The sequence below is a fragment of the Rattus norvegicus genome, chromosome 8 (assembly GCF_021556685.1).
Source record: "Rattus norvegicus strain SHRSP/BbbUtx chromosome 8, alternate assembly SHRSP_T2T, whole genome shotgun sequence".
In the NCBI taxonomy this organism is placed as follows: Eukaryota; Metazoa; Chordata; class Mammalia; order Rodentia; family Muridae; genus Rattus; species Rattus norvegicus.
In genome coordinates this window covers 116,672,198-116,696,234 of record NC_141541.1, presented here as the reverse complement: position 1 = coordinate 116,696,234, position 24,037 = coordinate 116,672,198, and the positions used below count along the sequence as shown (strand labels likewise).

At 44.4% G+C, this 24,037-nt stretch overlaps 1 protein-coding gene and 1 pseudogene across 11 annotated transcripts in view; one reads left to right on the top strand and one right to left on the bottom strand.

Moving 5' to 3' along the window:
- Dag1 (dystroglycan 1) overlaps positions 1–24,037 on the top strand; it is a 64,464-nt gene that overhangs the window by 11,993 nt on the left and 28,434 nt on the right. For 5 of the 10 annotated variants that reach the window (XM_087560094.1, XM_087560096.1, XM_087560093.1 and 2 more), the window contains exon 2: positions 957–1,008. The gene's annotated coding sequence lies outside the window, so the exon portion shown is untranslated. Of the gene's footprint in view, positions 1–956; positions 1,014–24,037 lie in introns of all 10 variants that reach the window. The other 5 variants (XM_087560089.1, XM_087560091.1, XM_087560088.1 and 2 more) reach the window with 1 other exon arrangement.
- Snrpd2-ps3 (small nuclear ribonucleoprotein D2 polypeptide, pseudogene 3) lies at positions 17,268–19,516 on the bottom strand (annotated as a pseudogene). The gene has a single exon (XR_015628064.1). The product of XR_015628064.1 is annotated as a small nuclear ribonucleoprotein D2 polypeptide, pseudogene 3 (transcript).

The window sequence follows — 24,037 nt, the reverse complement described above, 5'->3', positions numbered from 1 at the left end:
CACAATCAAAACAATGGAGCCGAGATGGCGCATGCACTTGCTGTTCTTACGGAGGACCCTAGTTTGGCTTTCAGAAATTATAGGTGGCTCACAGTCACCCATAACTCCAGTTCTAGGGCATCTGATCCTTTGTTCTGACCTTTGCTGACCCCAGGCACACACATTGTGGGTATACATGGATTTGTACATACATAAAGACAGATGAGCACATATGTCATATGGTGACATAGTCCTGTAGTCCCAGCACTTGGCAGGTAGAGGCAGGATTAGAAGTTTACACTGCTGAGTTAGAGGGCAGCTTGGGTTGTATGGGAACCTGTTTTAAAAACTTAGAGCTGAGCATGATGGTGTACACCTTTAATCTTGGAAGACAGAGACAGGCAGAATGTGTGGCCAAGGCCAGCATGGTCTACATAGAGAGTTCCAAGCCAGCCAGGAATACATAGAAAGACTTTGTCTCAAGAAACTAAAGTGAGTGGGGCACTGAGAAAACAACAGAACCCAGAACAGCGGCACACACTTGTAATCTCAGCTCTGGACGATGGAGTGTGCACGATCTTGAGTTCAAAGCTGGTCTGGGCAACATGAAAAAGAAGAAACAAAATCAAAACACAAAAAAGATGTTGGAATTAATTTTATGTCTTTGCTATGTTAAGCTTCATAACTTTTGGTCTTGAGTGGACTGCACGTAAATCATTTCTTTACAGTGGTCTTTTCACAAGCAGGTGACCATTGGGTGACATGGGCAGAAGACTGAGGGGATGGTCCCTGCTTCCTCGGGTTGGTTTTTTTTCTTTCTTTCTTTTTTTTTTTTTTGGTTCTTTTTTTCGGAGCTGGGGACCGAACCCAGGGCCTTGCGCTTCCTAGGCCAGCGCTCTACCACTGAGCTAAATCCCCAACCCCTACGGTTGGTTTTTTCAGTTTGGGCACTCACCACTATTCTTCTGTTTCTACAGGGCCTGTGCTCTCCTGGAAGATAAGGCTTTCAAAGCTGCCTGACACTGGAAGGTGAGGTAAGACACTGGAAAAGAAAAAGGAGAGGGATAGTGAGCTCCTAGGAAACATGGCCAGCCATTCAGTTCTGAAGCTGCAACAGTGAGGACGGAGCTGTCAGATAATACTCTGACTTACTTAGTGACTTCTGGGGATGGCGCCCAGGCTCTAAAGCATGTTAGGCAGGCACTGTTTATCACTGGGCTACATTCTTCCTTCACCATTGGGTCTTGGGGTTCAAACTCAGGTCATCAGGTGTGGGTGGCAAGTACCTTTATCCCGGGCTGGTCCAAGGGGCCAACGATTTTTGTAGCCACACAGACCAAATCTAAATATTGCCCAACTTTAAGAGTATGTATTGCCACAGATCCATTCTTTTTGAGACAGTCATAGCCCCTGGTGACGGTGCCAGTTGTCGGGGAGTTCAAGGGCGAGTGAAACACTTGGACAGGGTGTGTCATATTCAGGGAAACAGTGGCCAGTGCTCAACTTGGTTGCCTTTTTTGGTATTTGCTCTTTATTTCTATGGAAGTTGTTTTTTACTTAAAGGTGGGTATTTATGAACAAACTTCCCTTATGGAATTCTTTTTACTAAATGGTACTTATATTTTGGAACAAAACAATGGGGGTTGGGGATTTAGCTCAGCGGTAGAGCACTTGCCTAGCAAGCGCAAGGCCCTGGGTTCGGTCCCCAGCTCCGAAAAAAAAGAAAAAAGAAAAAAAAAAAACCAAGGAGTTTGTTTGTTTTGAGACTGGGTTTTACTATGAGGCGGTGGGTGGGTTAGAACTTTGTATAGACCATGCTGACCTGAAACTCAGAGATCTGCCTGCTTCTACCTTTTAAATGCTAGGATTAAAGTAAATGTACCATCACATTGGTCCTGGAAAAAAATTATTTTATGTTTTGATTTTCAACATAGTATTTCTCTGTGTGGCCCTGGCTATCCTGGAACTAGCTCTGTAGACCAGGTTGGCCTCAAACTCAGAGATCTGTCTGCCTCTGCCTCACAAGTGCCAGGATTAAAGGTGTGTTTGCCCCCACACCCCCAAGCTGCCCTTGAATTTTTTTTTTCCTTTCCTTTTTTCGGAGCTGGGGACTGAACCCAGGGCCTTCCGCTTGCTAGGCAAGCGCTCTACCACTGAGCTAAATCCCCAACCCCCAGAACATTTTTTTAATACACTAATTTTTTTTGTGGGGGGGAGGGGTGTGTCGAGATAAGGCTTCTAAGTATAGCTCTGGATGTCTGGATGTCTGATTGGCCTTCAACCCAGAAATCTTCCTGCCTTTGACTCCTGAGTGCTGGGATTAAAGGCATGTAACACCACGCCTGGCTTTTTGGACTCTAATTTATTATTGAATATTATGTACAACAAATTCTCATCACTATAAATGTTCTGTGTCTCAAGTCAGGTAGCCTTGCTAAAGGAGAGTCCTGCCTGAATACCTCTTGAGTATGGTTACATTCTGGCTTTAGGGGAGAGAAAGGTGATTGTTAAGTATCCCATTTTTAGATCTCTGAGCAGTGTTGGAAAGAGTGAATTGCCTGAATGGGAAAATTTGGTAGGAGAGTAGAAGAGAGGCTCTTTATTAAAGATCTAAAAATAGAATCCGTTAAAGTCACAAATAGATAAGAGGGTAGGGTTCCCGCCTCACCCGTCCCTGTCCTGGGTTTGTGCCTCCAGCTGTTGCTTCTGCCCACCTGGGGAAGATCGCAGTGTTTACTAGGAGAGTAAATGCACACCTGCAACACTGAGTGTAGACCAGTCTGTGTAGACCCCAACACTTGAGCATGCCAGTCTGAAGACATGATTGGTGAGTTGAGGGTACAGCATGAAATTCTGACTCAAGGGGAGCTGGGGTGAGAGAATGACTGAACTCCTTGGAGCGGGAGGAAATCTTTAGCAGAAGCTGATTGTTCTGCTCTCACTGCCATCCTCGAACTGACAGGGCTTGTGTGTGACCTGTATTCTCAAAGCCCTTAGTGTTATTTCCCTTCTAGTTGTCATTGCTGACTACAGGGAGGACCCCTGTGGCCATCTAGTTTTTACCTGAGTTAATTGATAGTATTTCAGGTCACCTTTTCTTTTTTTCTTTTAAGAGGAGGGGTCATCTCTGATCTTAACAGCTGAAGAAAATGACTTACTTCCTGTTTAGGCTTCTGAAAAGTGCCCTTTCCCTCTGGTGTGAGGGGGTGGAGGAATGTCCTGGCCTTTCAGTCTTCCATCCTGTCATGGGCTCCAGGGATAATAGAGTCTATTGTGGGCTGTGCCCAAGGCACCGCCCTCCTCCTCAGTGTCAGCTTTTCTGTGGCTTCTGTGTCTGGGCTGCTGTAGGAACTGGGTGTTGGGTGAGGCCTGCCTTACCATGCTGTATTGCTGTTGAGGGCTCTGGAACGTGATGCTTATACTTTGGCCTTGGGTCTGAACTCTGTTATTTTGTCATTTTTTGTTTGTTTTTGTTTTTGTTTTTTTGTTTGTTTGTTTTGTTTTTTGAGATATGGCCTTACTTTGTAGTTTAGGCTGTCCTTGAACTTGAAATCCTCCTGCCTTCTGAGTGCTGGAGTAGAAAGTCACACTTAGTTTATGTCATGCTTTAATTTGAGGTACTGAGGGTTCAGGTCCAGGGACTTCCCTGTGCTAAGCTAAGCAATCACTCTACCAGAGTTACGCCCTCATAACTTGTGTTTGTTTGTGTAGACAGGGTTTCTTTGGTAGCTCTGACTGTCCTGGAACAAGCTCTGTAGACCAGACTGGTCTCAAACTCAGAGATCCACCTGTGTCTGTCTCCTGAGTGCTAGGATTAAAGGCATGTGCTATCATGCCCAGCTTCTTGATAAACATTCTTGTGAACCTCTTGTGAGCCTGAGCCTTGTAGCAGATCTGAGGCCATATTTAGAGAGGGAGGGGCCTGCTATTTCTTTCTTTTTTTTTTTTTTTTTTTTTTTTTTTTTTTTTTTGGTTCTTTTTTTTCGGAGCTGGGGACCGAACCCAGGGCCTTGCACTTCCTAGGTAAGCGCTCTACCACTGAGCTAAATCCCCAACCCCAGGGCCTGCTATTTCTAAGGGTGGCCGAGTACCTAACCATAGGAGGTTGGTCCCTATGACTTCCTAACACATAGAATTGGTTAGTTTGTGAATGAAATTGCACACTTAAATCTATTTATTTACTTATTTTGATTTTCTTAAAAGATTTATTTATTTTATGTATGAGTACATTGTTGCTATCTTCAGACACACCAGAAGAGGGCATCAGATCCCATTACAATGGTTGTAAGCCACCATGTGGTTGCTGGGAATTGAACTCAGGACCTCTGGAAGAGGCTCTTAATCACGGAGCCATCTCTCTTAACCCCTACTTATTTTGATTTTTATTGCTGTTCTTCAAACTTAACTGAAGATGTTGATACTAGTCTTGCTGGTAGGTAAGAGGTGTCGTCCCCCCCCCCCCCCCCCCCCCCCCCCCCGGAGCTGGGGACCGAACCCAGGGCCTTGCGGTTGCTAGGCAAGCGCTCTACCTCTGAGCCAAATCCCCAACCCCGGTAAGAGACTTTTAACAATTTTGTTTTTTCTGTTTTGATGCTGGAGATTGAACCCAGAACTGTATACGTGTTAATTTGAGCATATACCTTACCACTGAGTTATGCCTTTAGCCCCAGGTTTTTGTAAAAATAGGTTTGTTCTGGTTATAGTTGCTTTTTCCCTGAGGTCAACTTGCCTTAGTCACTTCTATTCCTGACTCTAGGCCACTGGTGTCCCTGGGGAAATGTGTGAGTTTGAGTCAGTCTGTCCCTCTCCCCTTCTCCCTCCCTTCCTCTACCCCCTTCCCCCCCCCCGTCCCCCCCCCCCGTGTGTGTGTGTGTGTGTGTGTGTGTGTGTGTGTGTGTGTGTGTGTGTGTGTGGTGTGTTTCTAGGATTGATGACTACATAAAGAGACCTAGTCGTGACCATTGTGTGGTACAGGGTTTGTGAGGGGAGGTGAGCATGAGGGGAAAGGGTCCAGAGGGCGGAATGATCTGCTTTCTCTATGATGGCAGATACCTGGTGAGTTTGTAGGCTTTGGAATGGTCTATTCTTTTCTCTTTCCTATACATCTCCTCTGCTTCTGTCTCCTCTCTGTTTCTGTCCTCTCTTTCCTAGGCAAGTGTTTTAGCCATGAGATGCACCCTCAGGCTGTTCTAGTCCAACTCAACCCCTTTTCTCCTCTGCCTGAGCACTGTGTCGTTTCTCTGTCTGTTTAGAATTCAAAGCACCATATCATTTTTGTCAAATGAAGGAATAAAATGTACATACCACTCTGAGCTAAGTTTGCTAGCTCCGGTTGTAAGAAGGGTTTTAAGGGAGGGATCTTCTGCATAGGGATTGGTGGTGTGGCGACTCAGTCATGACTTTTCAGGGATTAGGTTTATCTATGTAGCAAGGGTTCTGCTGTTGAGCAAGACAGGCAAGATTTTTGGCAAGAGTGTGATAATGATGGACAGTGATAACTGTCCTTAGCAGGGGAGACCTGAGTGAGGAAGGGGTCTTCCAAATAGACCCTAAGGTTCTCCTTATGACCTCAGGTGAGACCTTTGCCTTTCTTTCTCTGTCAGACGGCTACAGTGCAATCTCAGTCAGCTGCAGAGGACACAGATGCCCAGCGAGCAGTGTGAATGGCACCTGGTGTGGGCTGATCATTGGCACTTGATATCTGCCCCTTTTTTATTTTGGTGTAAACTATGAGTTTGATATCTAATAAAAATTGTAGGGGTTGGGGATTTGGCTCAGTGGTAGAGCGCTTGCCTAGCAAGCGCAAGGCCCTGGGTTCGGTCCCCAGCTCCGAAAAAAAGAAAAGAAAAAAAAATTGTAGATTGGAGGTAGAAAGACGGGTCAGTGGTCAAGAGCATTTAGCTTTTACAGAGTATCTGGTTTGACTCCCAGCACCTACATGGTAGTTTACACCATCTGTAACTCAGTTCTAGGGGATCCAAAGCCCTTTTCTGACCTTTGTTAGGACCAGACATACATGCAGGTAAAACATTCATACAGGTAAAGTCTTTATTTTTTTTAATGTAATTTTTTAAAAAACGATTGACTTTATATCACAGCCTCCCTCCTGTTTTTTGTGTTTTTGTTTTTTGTTTTTGTTTTTTTTTTTTTTGGTTCTTTTTTTCGGAGCTGGGGACCGAACCCAGGGCCTTGCACTTCCTAGGTAAGCGCTCTACCACTGAGCTAAATCCCCAGCCCCGTGTTTTTGTTTTAAGATAGGGTTTGTCTGTAGCCCTGGCTGCCCTGGAACTTACTATGTAGATCAGTCTTGCCTAGAACTCACAAGGCTCAATCTACGTCCGTTTCCTGAGTGCTGGTGTTAAAGGCATGTGCTAGCACACCAGTCCTAAGCCCACAGTGCTTCTTTTCAGGAGTACTTAAGTTTAGTGTACCTATTCCTCTGTCCTATCTTAGCGTGCTTATCCCCTCTTTACGGGGTCTGTAAAACACAGATTTATCTGACTGAAGCCAGTGCTCCTGAGGGCTGGGGAGTTGATGCCTCTGTCTACTTACGGAAATCACAGTATACACCATACATTTGTCTCCCTGAGAGATACAGTGGCTGAGGGTTAGGAACAGAAATGATCAAGGGACAAGGCAGCTTGGTCCCAGGAAAAAATATCCATACCTAGACCCTGTGGCTAAGGGTGATTAGAGAGGATGCTTAATTAGCATGGACATGGCCCTAGGTGAATCCCTGTCACCAACCCAAATGAAGAAACCCTGAGTGAAGGAAGTCCATGTTTACCATGGACGCTGTAACACAAACTCCTTGCTTTTTTTTTTTTTGGTTCTTTTTTTCGGAGCTGGGGACTGAACCCAGGGCCTTGCGTTTCCTAGGCAAGCGCTCTACCACTGAGCTAAATCTCCAACCCCAACTCCTTGCTTTTGTGGAGTGATCATTAATCTTGGTAGCTTTATATCAGATTTGGATCTAAGGTAGGAAAAGCAGGATATCCGTGTTCCTTAGCTAGGCTATGGGAGTCTCTATGCTAATGTGTCAGGCATAGGTATGTCACATGAGTGGTGACTGGATTAATATTTATTTATTAAATATTGCTGTACACTGTAGCTGTCTTCAGACACACCAGAAGAGGGCATCAGATCCATTACAGATGGTTGTGAGCCACCATGTGGTTGTTGGGAATTGAATCCAGGACCTCTGGAACAGCAATCAGTGCTCTTAATGGGGTTAAGATTATTTATATTTTGTGTATACTTTCTTGTTTTGAAACAGAATCTCACTATGTAGCCCAGGCTGGGCTTGAGCCCACAGTGCTCCTGTTTCAGCTACCTTAGGTTCCATGTGCTAATTTTTGGAGACAGTGTTTCTGTTGTAGACCTTAATTAAGCCCATGATCTCCTGCTTTGCTTTCCACATTTGGGATTATTAGTGTGGGGTATTGTGCCCAGCTGCAACTATTTTTAAAAACTTTAAAGATTTTTTTATCTCGTTGTGTGTATATACTTGCATACACATGCTAAGTGTGTGGAGGTCAAAGGGTGACTTGTAGGAGTTGTTACAAATCCAAAACTTGGGGGGAGGAGGCAGGTGGATCTCTGAATTAGAAACCAGCCTGATGTATAGAGCTAGTTGAAGGACAGCCAGCTACACAGAGAAACTCAGTCTCAAAAAAACATAAGAAAAATTTATTTTATCTTATTTATTTATTTACTTTTGATTGAGCTAGGCATGATGGTGCACACTCTTAATCCTAGCTCTCAGGAGGCAGAGGCTAGTGGATCTTTTGTCAGTTTGAGACTATCCTAATCTACGAAATGAGTTCTATCTCTGACCTTCATTCATGAAGAAGTTCGAGGACAGCCAGGGCTATTTCACAGAGAAACCTTTATCACCCCCTCCAATCATTTATTTATTTATTTGCTTATTTATTATTTTATCATTTTATATATGTGAGCCATGTTAATATCTGGTTCGAGGGAAGGTCTTATATAAGAGGGCTTCAAATCCCTTGGAACTGGAATAACAGAAGGTTGTGAGCAGCCATGTAGATGGGTCCTCTGCAAGAGCAATAAATGCCATTCACCTCTTGATCAGTTCTCAGCTCCTGAGTATGGCTTTTATTTACAGCATTTTTCTCTATGCAGTGTGCCTAGTTGGCAAGGATAGATGTGGTGGTTCTTTGCTTGTCTTTAGACAGAGGAGAAGGAAGGACAATCTCCCTTAGTTGATGATATATATATATATATATATATAATCTTTTTTTTTTCTCGGAGCTGGGGACCGAACCCAGGGGCCTCACGCTTGCTAGGCAAGCACTCTACCGCTGAGCTAAATCTCCAACCCTCCTTAGTTGATATTTTTAAGAAGACTAGATTAGGGATGAGATGTGGCCCGACAAGTGACTCCATCCAGGCTGTGTGTATTTCTGATTCCTGTATTATAAAATAGGTTGGCGGGCTAAGGCCTCCTAGAAGGTTCTGTGAGAGAGAGAGAGTTCAGGGAGAGGGCCCTGGAGAATGGAGGAGCAGAAGTTTAGATTATTTTCAAAGCCAGATTCACAGTGATGTGCCTGGCTTGTATAGATAATCCGTGATCCTGATAGGGGGCCTCAGGCAGTGGAGCGGTGTTCCAGTGCCTGGTCAGAGTGGGCCATGGAAGCCCTTTGGTTTGGTTGTGATTTGGATAAAAGAAGGTGTGAGTGTGGAAGATAATTTGAGAAGCCTTGGAAAGAGGTGAGAGCCAGGTTAGAAATGAAAACATTGCTAAAAGGAGGAGAGAGAAGACAACTCAGAGTGCGTGGAAGAACTTTGGGTATTTGCTCTTAACCCCTAGACTTGGAGGGATTAGACTGCTGGGAGGGTCTGTGTGGGGACAGTGAAGTGTGGTGACTAGAGGCCAGCAATGGGACTCAGAAGGGTGTAGAGGCATTGCCAGCTTTGAGTTATGATGCAGCGGATAGAGCTGTTTCTTTTTTTCTTTTCTTTTTATTCGGAGCTGGGGACCGAACCCAGGGCCACTGAGCTAAATCCCCAACCCTGATAGAGCGGTTTCTTGAGTGGGAAATGAGACAGTGAAGTTAGACTGACCCGTGGTTGAGAATTATTAGTGTCTAATAGACAGTGCTGCTGAGCTTTCTCAAGAAAGCATTAAAATGGGTGTGCTGCTGGAGTTGGGAGAATATGCAGTGGAAGGAGACAGGATGACTTTTTTTTAAAACTGTTTATCTCTTTTAAAAAATATTTAATGCACATGAATAATACTGTAGCTGTCTTCAGACACACCAGAAGAGGACATCAGATCCCATTACAGATGGTTGTGAGCCACCATGTGGTTGTTGGGAATTGAACTCAGAACCTTTGGAAGAGCAGTCAGTGCTCTTAACCTCTGAGCCATCTCTCCAGCCCCAGGATAATGTTTTGTTTTGTTTTGTTTTGTTTTGTTTTGTTTTGTTTTGTTTTTCGGAGCTGGGGACCTAACCCAGGGCCTTGTGTTTGCTAGGCAAGCGCTCTACCACTGAGCTAAATCCCCAACCCCGATAATTTTTTTTTAAAGATTTATTTTTATCACTTTAAATGTGTGTAAGTATGAGTGTGTAGTTGTTATGAATGAAGGAGCTTGCAGAGGCCAGAGGAGTCAGACCCTCTAGAGATGGAGTTATAGAAAGTTGTAAGCTGTCTGGTGTAGATGCTGGAATTTAAAGTAGGTCCTTTTGAAGAACAAGCTCTTAACCACTGAACCATCTCTCTAGCTCCTGAGAATTTTCACATTACATTTACTTCTGTGTGTGCGCACATGTGTGCACGTGCATTCACTTGCCATGTGCATGTGTGGAGGTGAAGGAAATCTAGGGGTCAATTCTCTTTCTACTGTGTGGAAATTCTATCTGAGGGTTGACTTGTACTTGTTGGGCCTGGCAGCAAGCACCTTTACCCACTGAGTTCTGTTTTTTGAGCATCCAGTTAATGAAACAAAAAACATTTGCCCGTCCCTGGAAGTCAGTTAAGACATGAATAAAGCATCCGGGCGGTTGGTTATAGTCACAATATCATCTTGATAGCCAGTAGCTGTTGGGAGAGTGGGACTTGAGCAAGTGACCACTGGGATTTCTCTAATGGTGAACTCCCCATCCTTAATTTCTGAGAGGCCACCTACTCTATTCACCTCCCTGGCTTGGCTGTTTTGGCTAACTAAAAGATTTTTCTGGGCTGTGCTTTAAGTTTACTTCAACTTTGTGTTTCTCCACTTACTGTATGTGGGTGTGTGTGCCATTGTGTGCCATAATATACGCGTGGCAGGTAGAAGACAACCTGTGGGACATCCTCTATCAGGTGGGTCCCTGCAACCAATTTAAGTCAACGGTCTTGACAGCAAGGATCTTTACTGACTGAGCTCTCTCACAGGCCCTGTTTTTGTTTTTAAACTTTTAAATTATTTTATTTTTATACATAATACATGTAGCTATTGCTTGGTGCTTGCAGAGGTCCGATGAGGATATTAGATCTCTTGGAACTGGAGCTATGGACAGTTACGAGCCATCCTGTGGATGTTGGGAATTGAACCCAGGTGATCTGCAAGAGTAACAGATGCTCTTTACTGCTAAGCTATCTCTCTAGACTCATGTTCTGTCTTTGGAGGCAGGATCTCTGGAACCAAGGCTAGCCTTAAATTTGTGATCCTCCTTGCCACTTGTGCTGGGTAGGTAGACCAGACTGTTCTGAAGCCCTCAGAGATCCACCCGCCTCTGCTGCTTGTGTGCTCAGATTAAAGGTGTGCACCACCACACCTGGCTACAAAATATTATTGAGACGGTGCATTATTGGGCATTGTAGTTCTAACCTGTCTGCCTTTTATTTAATTGGTTGTGCTTTTCTAAGGTCTCTCTGATCTATAGTTTTATCTTCTTCTGTCCTTCCCCTCTGTAGTTCTTCTCCTCTTCTCTTTAATTTGCTGAAGAACTTGAGCCCGAAGGTCTGCAGCCTGGATTTAAGAAATTGTACCTCAGAGTAGTTCTTTGTTACTTCTTTGAACTGGCTGCTGGGTACTGTGCCTTCAGTGTCAGGTTTGGTTCCTTTGGTGCAGTGGGGCGGGAGCACAGCTGTGTCTCCTCCTCCTGTGTGGCTGGCCTGTTCTTTTCCCTTCCTGTTGTATACTTTCCTCCTGACAGGTGTCTAGAACACTGCTTCTGTGCAAGGGTGTGAGGCCTGAGTGGAGGCTGGCTTTGTCAGACCGGTCGTCTGTTTAGTCATACCTAGCATGGGTGTGACAGACATTATCAGAGTAAAACTCTCCATGCCTTTTGTGGCTGATTCACAGTGTTGGCGTCATACACAGCACAGTCCTTCTCTTGACCCCTCCCCCTTTCTTCATAGTGCTCTTTCCCCTTGACTTCCAGCTTCTCTGGTGTCTGTGTCTGCCTCCAGTCTTATCTCCTCTGCTCTCTTCTTTTTCCTTTCGTTTAAGTGGTGTTCTGATTGGTTTAAGTTTGAGGGTTAGGATATAGGTTCTTAGTTCTCAGTTGCTCCTGCATGGGAAGCCTACACTTTGTCAGTAAAATGAGAGGTTGTCACTTATGTTTGCTATCTTAGAGCCTCTTATTATTATTATTACAGCCTTTTCTGAGTTCCAGGGATTTTTTAGAGGGTTTCCTGTTTCCTCGTGTAGAGGATAGCTTTACCAAAAGGAAGTGGAAAAGTGAAAATGACCAGAATTCAGTCTCTATATATAGCTACCCCTCAACTAGGTGGTCAGTCTCTAACATAGTGGTTGGTGTCCGTGGGATGGTGGGCATGGATTGATTTGCTGGTCTGAACTTGTGTGTATAGAGACTTACTTGCCTTACAGGCTGGTCACCTAGCATGTATCTATGCAGTCTGTACTTTACAATTAATTTACACATTTAAATGTTCATTTATTTTATACTTCAATAATTAAAAATTATTATTTTTATTTATTGTGTGCCTGTCTATGTACACTGAGCCACCTTGTCAGCCCCTTACAAGATTCCGATGTCAGGTCATTGAAACTTCATGTATGTCCTAGGAAACACCTGGGTTGGTGGTGGTCATTGTTGTTTTGAGATAGTTTCTTACTCTGTAGTCCTGGCTGGCTAAGAACTTGCTCTGTTGAACAGGCTGCACTTGAACTCAGAGGTCACTGCCTCCCAAGTGCTAGGATTCACTAATGTGTCACCATCTCTGGCTTCTTTCTTCTTTGGTGATGTGGCGAATTGATCCCATAGATTTGTGTTTATGTTAAGTACATGTTCTACCTCTGACTTTGACTAGGTGCTCCCGATTTAATGGAGTGAGACTACCTTCCTGCTCCAGGTCTTGATGGAGTTCTTTATTGCCCAGCTAAATTCCCAGCACTTAGTTTTTGTTTTCTGGATTTTAACCAAAGTTTTCAGAGAGTTGACATTCAGGGAGAAGAATGTAAAGAATTTCAGTCGGGGAGCTGTGGGCTGTGCTGGAAAAAGGCTGAAGAGGACTCTAGCAGCAGATAGGGTAGTGAGTCAAGTGGTAAATCCTCTCTGTATTGAAACAATTGCTGGTTAAGAGCACTGACTGCTCCGAGGTCCTGAGTTCAATTCCCAGCAACCACATGGTGGCTCACAACCAACTGTAATGAGATCTGATGCCCTCTTCTGGTGTGTCTGAAGACAGCTACAGTACTCATATATAATAAATCAATAAATATTTTTTAAAAAAGAAACAGTTGCTTGATTAGCTCAGAACCACACCAAAGTTTGTTACTAGAGGTGGCAAAGCAGGTGGAGGGGAGAACTTGCCCTTGTCTCAGGTGGGAAGCTGTAGACTGCAGCTCCCCAGCCTCTGTTTAAGCTAGGCCAGAGTTTTTATTTCATTCTTTTTTTTTTTTTTTTTTTTGGTTCTTTTTTTTCCGGAGCTGGGGACCGAACCCAGGGCCTTGCGCTTCCTAGGTAAGCGCTCTACCACTGAGCTAAATCCCCAGCCCCATGAGTTTTTATTTCATTCTATAGGCTTTGAGAACCTGCTCATAAAGGAAGCTTCACCAAATCTGTGTACCCAGGGGTAGATGATTTTTATTGATGCCACTGTTTCCATTTATTTTATTCGTTGTTGTTGTTGTTGTTGTTATTATTATTGTTATTATTATTATTATTATTTGCTTTGGTGTTTTGTCTGCATGTGTGTTTGTGTGAGGGTATCAGATCTTGGAGTTACAGACAGTTGTAAGCTGCTATGTGGGTGCTGGGACCATGTAGGTCCTCTGAAAGAGCAGTCAGTGCTCTTCTTAACTGTTGAGCCATCTCTCTAGCACCAGATGCCACTATTTTAAAATGAAACATAATTTACAGGTGACATGCATAAACCATTAATGTATGTGCCTTTGGTATTTTTTGTGCTTTGATGGTGGGAGTGTCAGAAGCTATTGTGGGCACCAGTTTCTTGGGGTTAATTGTTCATGTACAAAAGTTATGCTGGTCAGAAGGAAAGCCCAGGAGTGGAAGTAGACTAGTATGGAGTTGTAAATACTTCTTTGTGCTCTGACCTGAGACAGGGTTTCCCCAGTCTCCCAGGATCCTGGAGAGTACAGTTCTCGGGGAAAACTGGCTTCTCACATTCTTCTAGAGCTTGCCTGTCATTTGGAGGATAACACAACAAACTTAGAGGTTTGGAGACAGGCTTTGGTAAAGGGGGCTGGTTTTTGGAGCAGTGAGCCTACAGTGTGAAGAGTAGATACATATGTGTGCTCAGAATCAGTCTCTGGCTTTTCTCTCCTGTACCTGCTGCTCTGAGCTTGGAGTTGTTCTGGGCTGCAGGGTGTCTCAGTTTCTAGGGCTGGCTCGGAGGGTACGCCACAGGGAAGCAACCACAGAAGCAAAGAGCACCACAGAGGTATTATTTGGAGTAATTAGTCAGCCCATACATTCTCTGTAGAAATTTTCCTTTGAGGTAGTCAAGTTTGGCTAGAAAAACAGTGGCATGTTTTCATTCATTAGTTGTTTGGAAACTCTCCCTCCCATGTTCTCATAACTGTTAAGACCCATCACTTTGAGTCTGAATTACGATGCTCTTTAATCAAGCGATGTGAGAAGGTCGACTTCTGTCTCATGCTGGTCAACTTCCCTCCATTTTCTCTTTTTTTCCTGTTCAAATTATTTTTTTTTAAAGATTTATTTATTTTATGTATATGAGTACTCTATAGCTGTCCTCAGATACACCAGAAGAGGGCATCGGATCTCTTTACAGATGGTTGTGAGCCACCATGTGGTTGCTGGGAATTGAACTCAGGACCTCTGGAAGAGCAGTCAGTGCTCTTAACCGCTGAGCCATCTCTCTAGCCCCCTCCTGTTCAAATTATTGAAGTGTTTGACAGTAACTTAATACCAGTAAGAGTAAATCCTTAGGTGGAGTATGAATTGAAAGCCATTTTGTCAGTCTGTCAGTCTCATATCTAGGATTTTTTTCTTCAGATGTGTCTATAGAGTGCAGGAATGTGTATGAGAGGTTACTTGAGAACACAGTGCAGGGTTCTTTTTTTTTTCTTTTCTTTTCTTTTCTTTTTTTTTGGAGCTGGGGACCGAACCCAGGGCCTTGCACTTCCTAGGCAAGCGCTCTACCACTGAGCTAAATCCCCAACCCCTTAAACATTTTTTATGTGAACATTTGTGTGTGTGTGTGTGTGTGTGTGTGTGTGTGTGTGTGTGTGTGTGTGTATGTATGTGTATACACATGTATGTGTGTGAGTGTATGATCAGAGCATAACCCATGGAGTGAGTTGGCTCCTTTTACCCTGTGGACTCCAGGGGTCCAGCTCAGGCTATCTGGTTTGGTGGCACCTTCACCTGCCGGTCATTCCTAGGCTCTCCCTTCCCTTCCCTTTTCCACTTTTGCTTATAGTTCTTGGAATTTGTTTTTTCTGTGTAAATTTCTTTTATTACTTTTTTTTTTTTTTTTACATTATGTCAAAGAGGACACAAATGTGGTGGTGCAAACCACCCAGTGTGTAGGAAGTTGAGGCAGGAGGATTTAGAAATTGAACTTACCTATCATAGTTCACCTAGAGCTAGTCTAGGCTGTATGAGGCTTTGCCTCAAAAAACAAGAGAGACAAAACAGACAAAGCCCAAAGCCCCGTCGTCAGTCCCTAGCACTGAGTGAAGCTAACGTGTGACGGTCCATACCTATTATAGTGTGCTGGATAGTGACTGGTGATGGCGGGTGAGCTCCTCACTTTCTACCCTGTAGCAAGTCTAAGGCTAGCCCAAGCTGCATGAGATCTTGTCTCAAAAATATTTTTCAAGTAAAAAATAGTGGCACATGCCTGTATTCCCAGCAGTTGGGAGGTAGAGGCTGGAGGATTGCTATGAATTTAACACCAGCCTGGGCTATATACAAAGTGAGTTCCAGGCAAGCCATGGAAAAAGTCAGAGCCAGCCACAGAATGAGTCATTGTGAGGCTATCCTCTGGGATAGCAGGGACCTGGCACTGGCAAAGGCTGCTTGACTTGATCTCCCTGGAGCTCCGGGCCTTTCAGCTTGGTGACATAGTGGCCCTGGCTGGGTGTTTTCATCTAGGTGGGAAGATTTCCTGGGAAGGGAAGATGCAGCTTTTTTTTTTTTTCTTTTTTTTTTTTTTTGGTTCTTTTTTTTGGAGCTGGGGACCGAACCCAGGGCCTTGCGCTTCCTAGGCAAGCGCTCTACCACTGAGCTAAATCCCCAACCCCTGGTGCAGCTATTTTTAATCTAAAGCAAGCATAGCTCAGTGTAGTCATTTCAGGCCCCAGGGTGACATTTTCTTCCATTGGAACCCAAGACATGTTTGAAATAAACAAAATTCCCCCCCCCTCCCCGGGGGCTGGGGACCAAACCCAGGACCTTGCACTTCCTAGGTAAGCGCACTACCACTGAGCCAAATCCCCAACCCCTGCAAAATTCTTTTTTGTAAGTTGCTTTTGTTATAAAATAAATGTGGTGAGAGGTGCCAGATGGGCTTGTGCCAAGTGTCCCCCCAAGAAATTACACCATGTAACAGATCTGGTATAAGGGGGTTTATTTGGGAGAAGGGAGGGGAGTGAGGGCATGGAGAAGAAGTAGAGGCAGATGAGTAGACATGTAGACAGACAGACAGACAGAGCAGAGCCATGAGGGTAGAGAAGAGGGGACAGAGAAGGACAGGGAGGGAGGGAGGGAGGGAGGGAGGGAGAGAAGGAGGGAGGGAGGGGGAAGGGGGAGGAGGAAGAGGAGGAAGAGGAAGGAAGAAGTAAGGACTAAAGGAGCGAGTGAGCTGACTGGGAACCTGAGGGAACAGAGAGCCTTAGTGGGGGCAGTCCTTCTCTACCACCTGGTGGTGGCTGCGGGTGATGACAGCGGGTGGTTGCTAGGTCCCTGAGAGAAGCCTAGGGGAATCACTAACAGTGTTTGTAGTGTTTCCAGGGGAAAATGTTGATAAAATACCCCAACTTCTTTTCACAAACTTGGAGGGTTTCAGGACCTGTTGGGTCTGTGTTTTTAACAGGGCTGTCTGGGGATGGTTCCTAGGAACTGTAGCGAACAAGTGCTCACATCTCAATTAGTTCAGTAAGGGGTTGTACAGGCTGCCTCAATTTACATAGCTCCCCTGAAGACCTACTTCATAGGTATCTGGGGGGCAGGGAGGTGGACTTGAACCATACAGAAGCCAGAGGGGGGAGTCAGGTGTTTCGCTTTGTTATTCTGGGCTTTTCCTTTTTTTTTTTTTTTGGATAGATTCTCACTATGGATCTCTGACTGGCCTGGAATTTGCTATGTAGACTAGGCTGGCCTCGAACTTAAAAAGATTGATCTGCCTCTGCCTCCTGAATGCTGGGATTAAAGGCATGTTATTTTTTTTTTTTTTTTTTTTTTTTTTTTTGGTTCTTTTTTTCGGAGCTGGGGATCGAACCCAGGGCCTTGCGCTTCCTAGGAATGTTATTTTTTTAATAATCAATTAATCTGTCTGTCTGTCTATCTGTCTGTCTATCTATCTATCTATCTATCTATCTATCTATCTATCTATCTATCTATCTATCTATCTATCTATTTTTTTGGTGTATGGTGGTTTTGCCAGCATATATGTGTACCACGTTCATGCCTGGTGCCTGTGGAGGCCAGATGAGAGATTCCCCTGCAATTGGAGTTACAGATAGTTGCTAGCCTCCATGTGGGTTGTCTTAGCCACTGTTCTATCAAGACCAAGGTTTTATTTCTATCCCATTGGGCAGGGCTCTGCAGGACTCGGCCAGGCAGGGAGCAGGCTCTCAGAAGACGGAGGCCATCTCCACTTTACTTGCCGGGGATGAGCGGGTTCCACAGCACCACAATGACCAAGTCCTCGAACAGGAACATCTTGGAGATGTAGTGGTCTTGTTGACAGGCTTGGACTTCTTCTTGCCCTTGCCACTCTTGGGGACCTCAGTCCACATCTCCTTCACATTTTCCAGCACCCGAGTTGCAGTGCCTGTCAAAGGCCGCCTCCTGGCCCAGGAGCTTCTTGTTGTTTGGACAGTTAACGAGCACTTGCATGTTGTTTTTAACCGACGGCGTGAGCACCAAGAGGGGACCTGTGTTGAATTCCTCCTTCTGCTTCTGCGGCTCCTCTGGGGTCATCTCACTCTTGGGTTTATTGAGGAGCTCATGATGGAGGTTTTGATTGCAGATCACTCCTGCCTCCAAGCACGTTGCTTTAGCCTTTTTGCCCAAGGCAACTTTTATAAAAGGAAGCATTGGGTTGGGGGCTTGCTTACAGTTTCAGAGGTTTAGCCAGAAAGGTGGCAAGCTACATCCAGATCTGTAGGGAGATGTGCCCAGCCCACCCCAGTGACATACATACATACAAGGCCATGCCCTCATCCTTCTAATCCTTCTAAATAATGCCATTCCCTGTGACAAAGAATTCAAATATATAAGCCTATGGGAGCCATTCTTACTCAAACCACTACATGGGTGCTGGGGAAACCAACCTGGGTCCTCTGGAGGAGCAGCAGGCACTCTTACTACTGTGCTGTTCTCCAGTCTCCATTTTAAGTTGTTTTTGTGTGATGTGTATGTGCACATGTGCAGGTGTGGTAATGTCCAAGAACTACTTTGGGGATCAGCTCCCCTTCTGTTCGGGTCCCAGGCAGTAAAGGCATGAGGCTGGGTGTTTGGCTTCCGTACCCACTGAGCCATTGCACTCACCTCATTCTTTCATTCCTATCTGTCAGTTTGTTTCTCCCTGAACTGCGTAATAATTGGGAGATGCCCCTCTTTATTCCTAAGTACTGAATTGTATATTTCCTAAGAATAGGGGTAATTTTGTCTGTTAGCCACAAATGGCAAAGTCAGGAAATAATGCATTTTAAATAGTTGTGAGACAGGGCTTTGTTATGTGTCCACCTCTTCTGTGTTGGTATAGTAGACATGTGTCAGTATACTTGGATTAATTATTTTTAAATTTTTATTTGGGGTGAAAGGGAAGGGGGAGGTGTGTTATATGTGTTCAGGTGCTTATGGAAGTCAGCTAGAAGGACACTCTGGAGCTGCAGTTGCCCACAGTTGTGAGCCTACCGAAGTGTGCTAGGAACTGAACTTTGGTCCTTTGGAGAAGCAGTAAGTGCTAATCCTTGAGCCACTTTATTTTGAGACAAGATCATGCTGTGTAGCCAAGTTGACCTCAGACTTGCTTCATAGCCTTGGTTGGCCTTTGGCTTGAGATTTTCCTATCTCAGCCTTCCAGAGTTTTGGAACTATAGGTACATATCACCATGTCCAACTAACATCAGGAAATTAGAATTGATCAACACTACGTGTTACTGAGTTATAGTTTATAATTAAACTTTCCCCAGTTTATCTAGTAACAACATGTTCAGTAGCTCACAGGGTGCTAGCTTGTCCTCATCAGCTCTGATTGAGGAGATACCTTACAGTTTTCTCCTCCTTTGTAAAGTTGCTATTTTTCCATTTATAGTGATTAATAATGTGGGTGAGGAACACTTGAAACTATGTAAATAATCTGTTCTTATGAGAATTTCATCCTTAGCCTCAGCATCTTATGATGCTTCTAGATTCTTCCAGTTCTGTCATTTCTTCTTGATAAAGTGAGTATCATCTTATTTAAAAGAATTTTCCATGTTCTGTTTCTATATTTATTGATTTCCTTATATTCAATTCAATAGCTTAATGACACATGTTCCTTTCAGGGTGTTGTTTGTTTAAAAGTTTATTTTATCCAGGCAGTGGTGTTCAAAGCCTTTAATCCCATAATCTTAGTACTCAGGATGCAGAGGAAGGTAAATTTCTTGAGTTTGAGGCAAGCCTGGTCTACATAGTGAATTCCAGGACAGCTAGGGCTACACAGAGAAACACTGTCTTAAAAAAACAAAACAAGGGGGCTGGAGAGATGGCTCAGCGGTTAAGGGCACTGACTGCTCTTCCAGAGGTCCTGAGTTCAATTCCCAGCAACCACATGGTGGCTCACAACCATCTGTAATGGATCTGATGCCCTCTTCTGGTCTGTGTGAAAACAGCTACAGTGTACCAACATTAAATAAATAAATCTTAAAAACAAACAAACAAACAAACAAAACGTTTTTATTTTATTTATTTGGGGTGGGGGCATGTGGAGGCCAAATGATAACTTGTGAGGGGTTGGTTTTCTACCTTGACTGTGGGTTCCAGGAATCAGACTCAGATCTATCCTGCTGGCCCTGGTGATTGGTTTGTTTTTGTTGTTTGGCTTGACTGCATTTCAGGCTGGCTTTACTCTTTTGGCTTGCTCTCTTAACAAGAAATAGTTGTGTTGCAGTTGAATACAGAAGTTTCATGAATATCCAACTGATTTTTTTAAGACTGAATCTTAGCCATATTCACTACTCACTGTGTTAGTCAGGCTGGTCTCAACATGAGATCCTGAGTCTTAGCCATCTGAGTTCTGGGATTACAACCATGTGCTTTCACAACCAGTAGACATCTAGTCCTTGATTTTTATTATGTGTTCTTATATTTATTATGTGTGTTTTTGCACATACATGATGACATGATGTGGGGATCAGAAGACAAGTTGCTGTAGTCATTTTTCCCCTTCTGCCATGTGCCTTCTGGGGATCAAACTTGAGAGCTGTCAGGTTTGGTTTCTTGTTTTGTTTTGTCTTTTTTTGAGGCAGAGTTTCTTTGGAGTTCTCTGTGTAGACTTTTAACTCACAGAGCTCCTCTTTCCTCTGCCTCCCCGGTGCTGGGATTCAAGGCGTATACTACCACACCAGGCTGTTGTCATGTTTGACAAGTACCTTTGCCTGCTGGTCCAGGTATTTACTTGGTTTGAGTTCTGGGGATTCAACCCAAGGTATCATGCACACTAAGCACTCATGTCTTGACTACACGTCAAGATGAACTTTAGAAGCAAATAAAAGCAGGTCTTATCTGCTTTAAAGATACCTTATCTTTGCTTCAGTGATGGGAAATTCTCAGAACCAGTGAGCTGATTGCTAAAGATTGATCTAAGTGTTGAAGCGAGGCTCTTGTTCTGGGCCGTGGAGTACCTGAAACCCAGCTTGGTGCAGCTGTGCTGTCTGCGCTGTTGTGGGGAACTAGAGGAGGTGGGATAATGTCTCTGAGGCAGTGGAGCAGTTCTGAGATAGGTCCAGGATCATGTCTCATTTGTACCTTCACTGTGTCACCATTAGACTGTCTGAACAGATGTAGTCTGGCCACTGCTATGACTACTGTGATAATTTCACAGAAAAAGAAAGGAGTTAGATCATGGAGGATGCCTTGGGCAGGTTTTTTGAGGACACAGTATTTAGGAGGCTGAGGTCTACATGGGTAAGAGAACAGGTTAAAGAAATACAACAAGCTCTACAGATGATGATGCCTTTTGTATGTGTAGGCAGCATTCGGTCAGAGCTGTCTGAGTTAGCACTCTTGGAGGGATGATGAGTAAGAAGGCCTAAGGTGGATTCGGCTGTAGGCTTTGGACAGAAGGGGGAAAAGGACCATGTGGGGAAAAGCACCCGAGTGCAGGTGTCATTGGAAGCCTGGAGTTGCTCTGTGAGCAGTGAGTACATAAAGAATTGAACAGATGGCTGGTTCTGCCTGTTTAGTTATGTGTTACTGCTGAGTAAGTGTTTGGACTTTTAGTTTCTGTTGCTGTGATAAAATATTCTAAAGAAAAGCACCTTAAGGGAGGAAAAGCTTAATTTGGTGTACAGTTAATTCATATTATAGTTCCTCATTGCAAGGAAGTCAAGGCAGGAGCTCAAGACAGCTGGTCACATCACAGCCACAGTCTAGAGCGGAGAAAGAGTGGTGCGTGTACAGCAGCGCTGCGTGTTTACTTGTTTGTGCTCAACTTAACTTCTCCACTCTCATTTCAAGATCCTTTTTCTAGAAGATGCTGCCTTTCGGGGTAGGCTTGTTCTTCCTACAGTTAACTTAAAAAGACCATTCCCAGTGTAGACAATCTAGAAGATTCTAGGTTGTGTCAAACAGTTAAACTAACTCCCACAGACTTGATCACAACAGCAGTTGTGAGCGGCTGGACCCATGTGGTACCATCAGTGGTTGGCTCTAGCAAGTGTACTTGGGAACTGGGCTTCCAGTCAGCTCTGCCTCTTGGTGCAGATCTCAGCTCTTAATGTCATGCCCAATACATTAGCTGCTTGCAGGGTTGCTAGGAGGACTTGGGTCTCTTGCCAGCCTTGCATCACATTTAGAACATGACATTCCTCATGGTGGCCGTTGAGTGCAAACGAGCCAGTGTTTGGAAGAAGCAGTGGAGCACTTAGTCTGCACAGGCTTATCTGTCACTCAGTCTGTTCTACAGTGGCCCTGTGATGTTTAGAGTGACTAGTGAGAAAGCTGGCTGGCTCAGGCAGCAGCAACTTTAGGTATTTTGAGTTCAGGCTACCAAATCTGAGTGGAACAAGGGACGATGGCTGCTAGGGAAGGACTGCGGTCAGAAAGGTAGAAGGTGCACTCTTGTTTAAATGCTTACTTGTTACTCTTTTTTCTTTTTCTTTTTTAGAGAGACAAGTCTCATCTGTTTTTTCTATTATTATGAAGAGACACCATGAACAGAGCAACTTATAAAAGAAAGCATTTAATTTAGTGGTTGCTTATAGTTTCAGAGAGTGAATCCCGGATCATCATGTTGGGGAGCAGAGCGTCAGGCAGGCAGGCATGGCCCTGTGGCAATAGCTAAGAACTTAGGTCTGATCCACAAGTAGGAGGCAGAGAGCAAGACTGGGTGTTTTGAGCATTTGAAACCACAAAGTACACCCCCACCCCCACCCCACCCAGTGATAACACATCCAGCAAGGCCAAGCTTCCTAATCCTTCCTCAGACAGTTCTACCAACTGGGGACCAGTCATTTCAGTATATGAGCATATGGGAGGCATTCACCTTCAAACACCACACACTGTATAGCCCAGGTGGACCGGCCGTTGTTTTTAAAATGATGGGATTCTGGTATATGTCACCACTTTTACAGTCTGAGGAAAGGTAATGTTTGTCTCACAGTGTAGTTCAGTTTATGTTTGTTTGTATGTTCTTTGAGGCAGAGTCTTTTTTTTTCTTTATTAACTTGAGTATTTCTTATTTACATTTTGTTTTTTGTTTTTTGTCCCCCCCCCCCCCCCCCCCCAGAGCTGGGAACCAAACCCAGGGCCTGCTCTACCACTGAGCTAAAATCCCCAACCCCTTTTATTTACATTTCGATTGTTATTCCCCTTCCTGGTTTCCAGGCCAACATCCCCCTAACCCTTCCCCCTCCCCTTCTATATGGGCTTCCCCTCCCCATCCTCCCCCCATTACCACCCTCCCTGCAACAATCACATTCACTGGGGGTTCAGTCTTGGCAGGACCAAGGGCTTCCCCTTCCACTGGTGCTCTTACTAGGCTATTCATTGCTACCTATGAGGTTGGAGCCCAGGGTCAGTCCATGTCTAGTCTTTGGGTAGTGGCTTATGAGGCAGAGTCTTAACTTACCAGTAACCTTGGCTGTCTTGGATCAGTCTGTCCTCTAACTCAAAGAGATCCACCTGCTTTGGTCTTTGGCGTGTTGGAATCAATGCTGTGCATTACTATCCCCAGCCTGTTTTTGTTTTTGTAAGGCTGTTCTTTGGGGCTATATCCTAATGTTGTGATCCTTTAATCCAGTTCCTCATGTTCTGGTGACCCCACCATTGTTTTGTGTTACTTTATCACTGCAATTTTCTTATTGTTATGAATTGTCGTGTGACCCCCTGGGAAGGGGTCATTTGACCTTCAAAGGGTCATTGACCCACAGGTTGAGAACCTCTTAGGCGGCTCAGAGGTTAAAAGTACTTGCTGTTCTTCAGCAGATCTGGCTTGGTTATAAGCACCCGTGTTAGGCAGCTTATAACCATACAGGAGGATCCAGTGACTTCTTTAGGCTTCTGCAGACACACAAACACATAATGGTGTGCACACAAACACATAAGTAAAAAAACCTTTAAAAACAACCAAACAAAACAACTGGTCTTTCTAAGATTCAGGTTGGCCTCAGGCTTGGGATCCTGTTTCAGCCTCCTGAATGCTGCCATACAATGTTTAGTTTCTTTCTGTTTCTTTAGCTGGTTCATTTTGGAGTTCTCAGTGCTCACTTGCTCTGTGTTCTGGGTCCCTCTGTGTACTGTCTACTTTTGATTTCAGATCTGCTATGTCTTTAAGGTAGGGTCTTATAATAATAGGTGTTGAGAACTGTGATCTCATAGTCCGAAGCATTAGAGTCTCTGGAGTGTGACTCTCGGATCTACTTTATAGCCTCTGCCTAGGTGGCTCCACTGTGTAGCTGGGGTTAGAGTCCTTACCTTCCTGTAACTCTTGTACTTTGTTGAAGGAAGAACTTAGGCATGCTTGCTCAGTGGTAGAACGTTTGTCTAGCACAGGACACCTCTGCAACCCCAACCCCCACAAAGAATCAGCCAGTTTTACAAAAACAGAACAGGACATACTGTCCATTAGGTGAGCATTTCCAGAAAGATGAATGCAATCCCTTTTCTGGTTCATACACTTCTGATCCTACCAGAATCACTCACTTCCTTGGTGCCCGTCT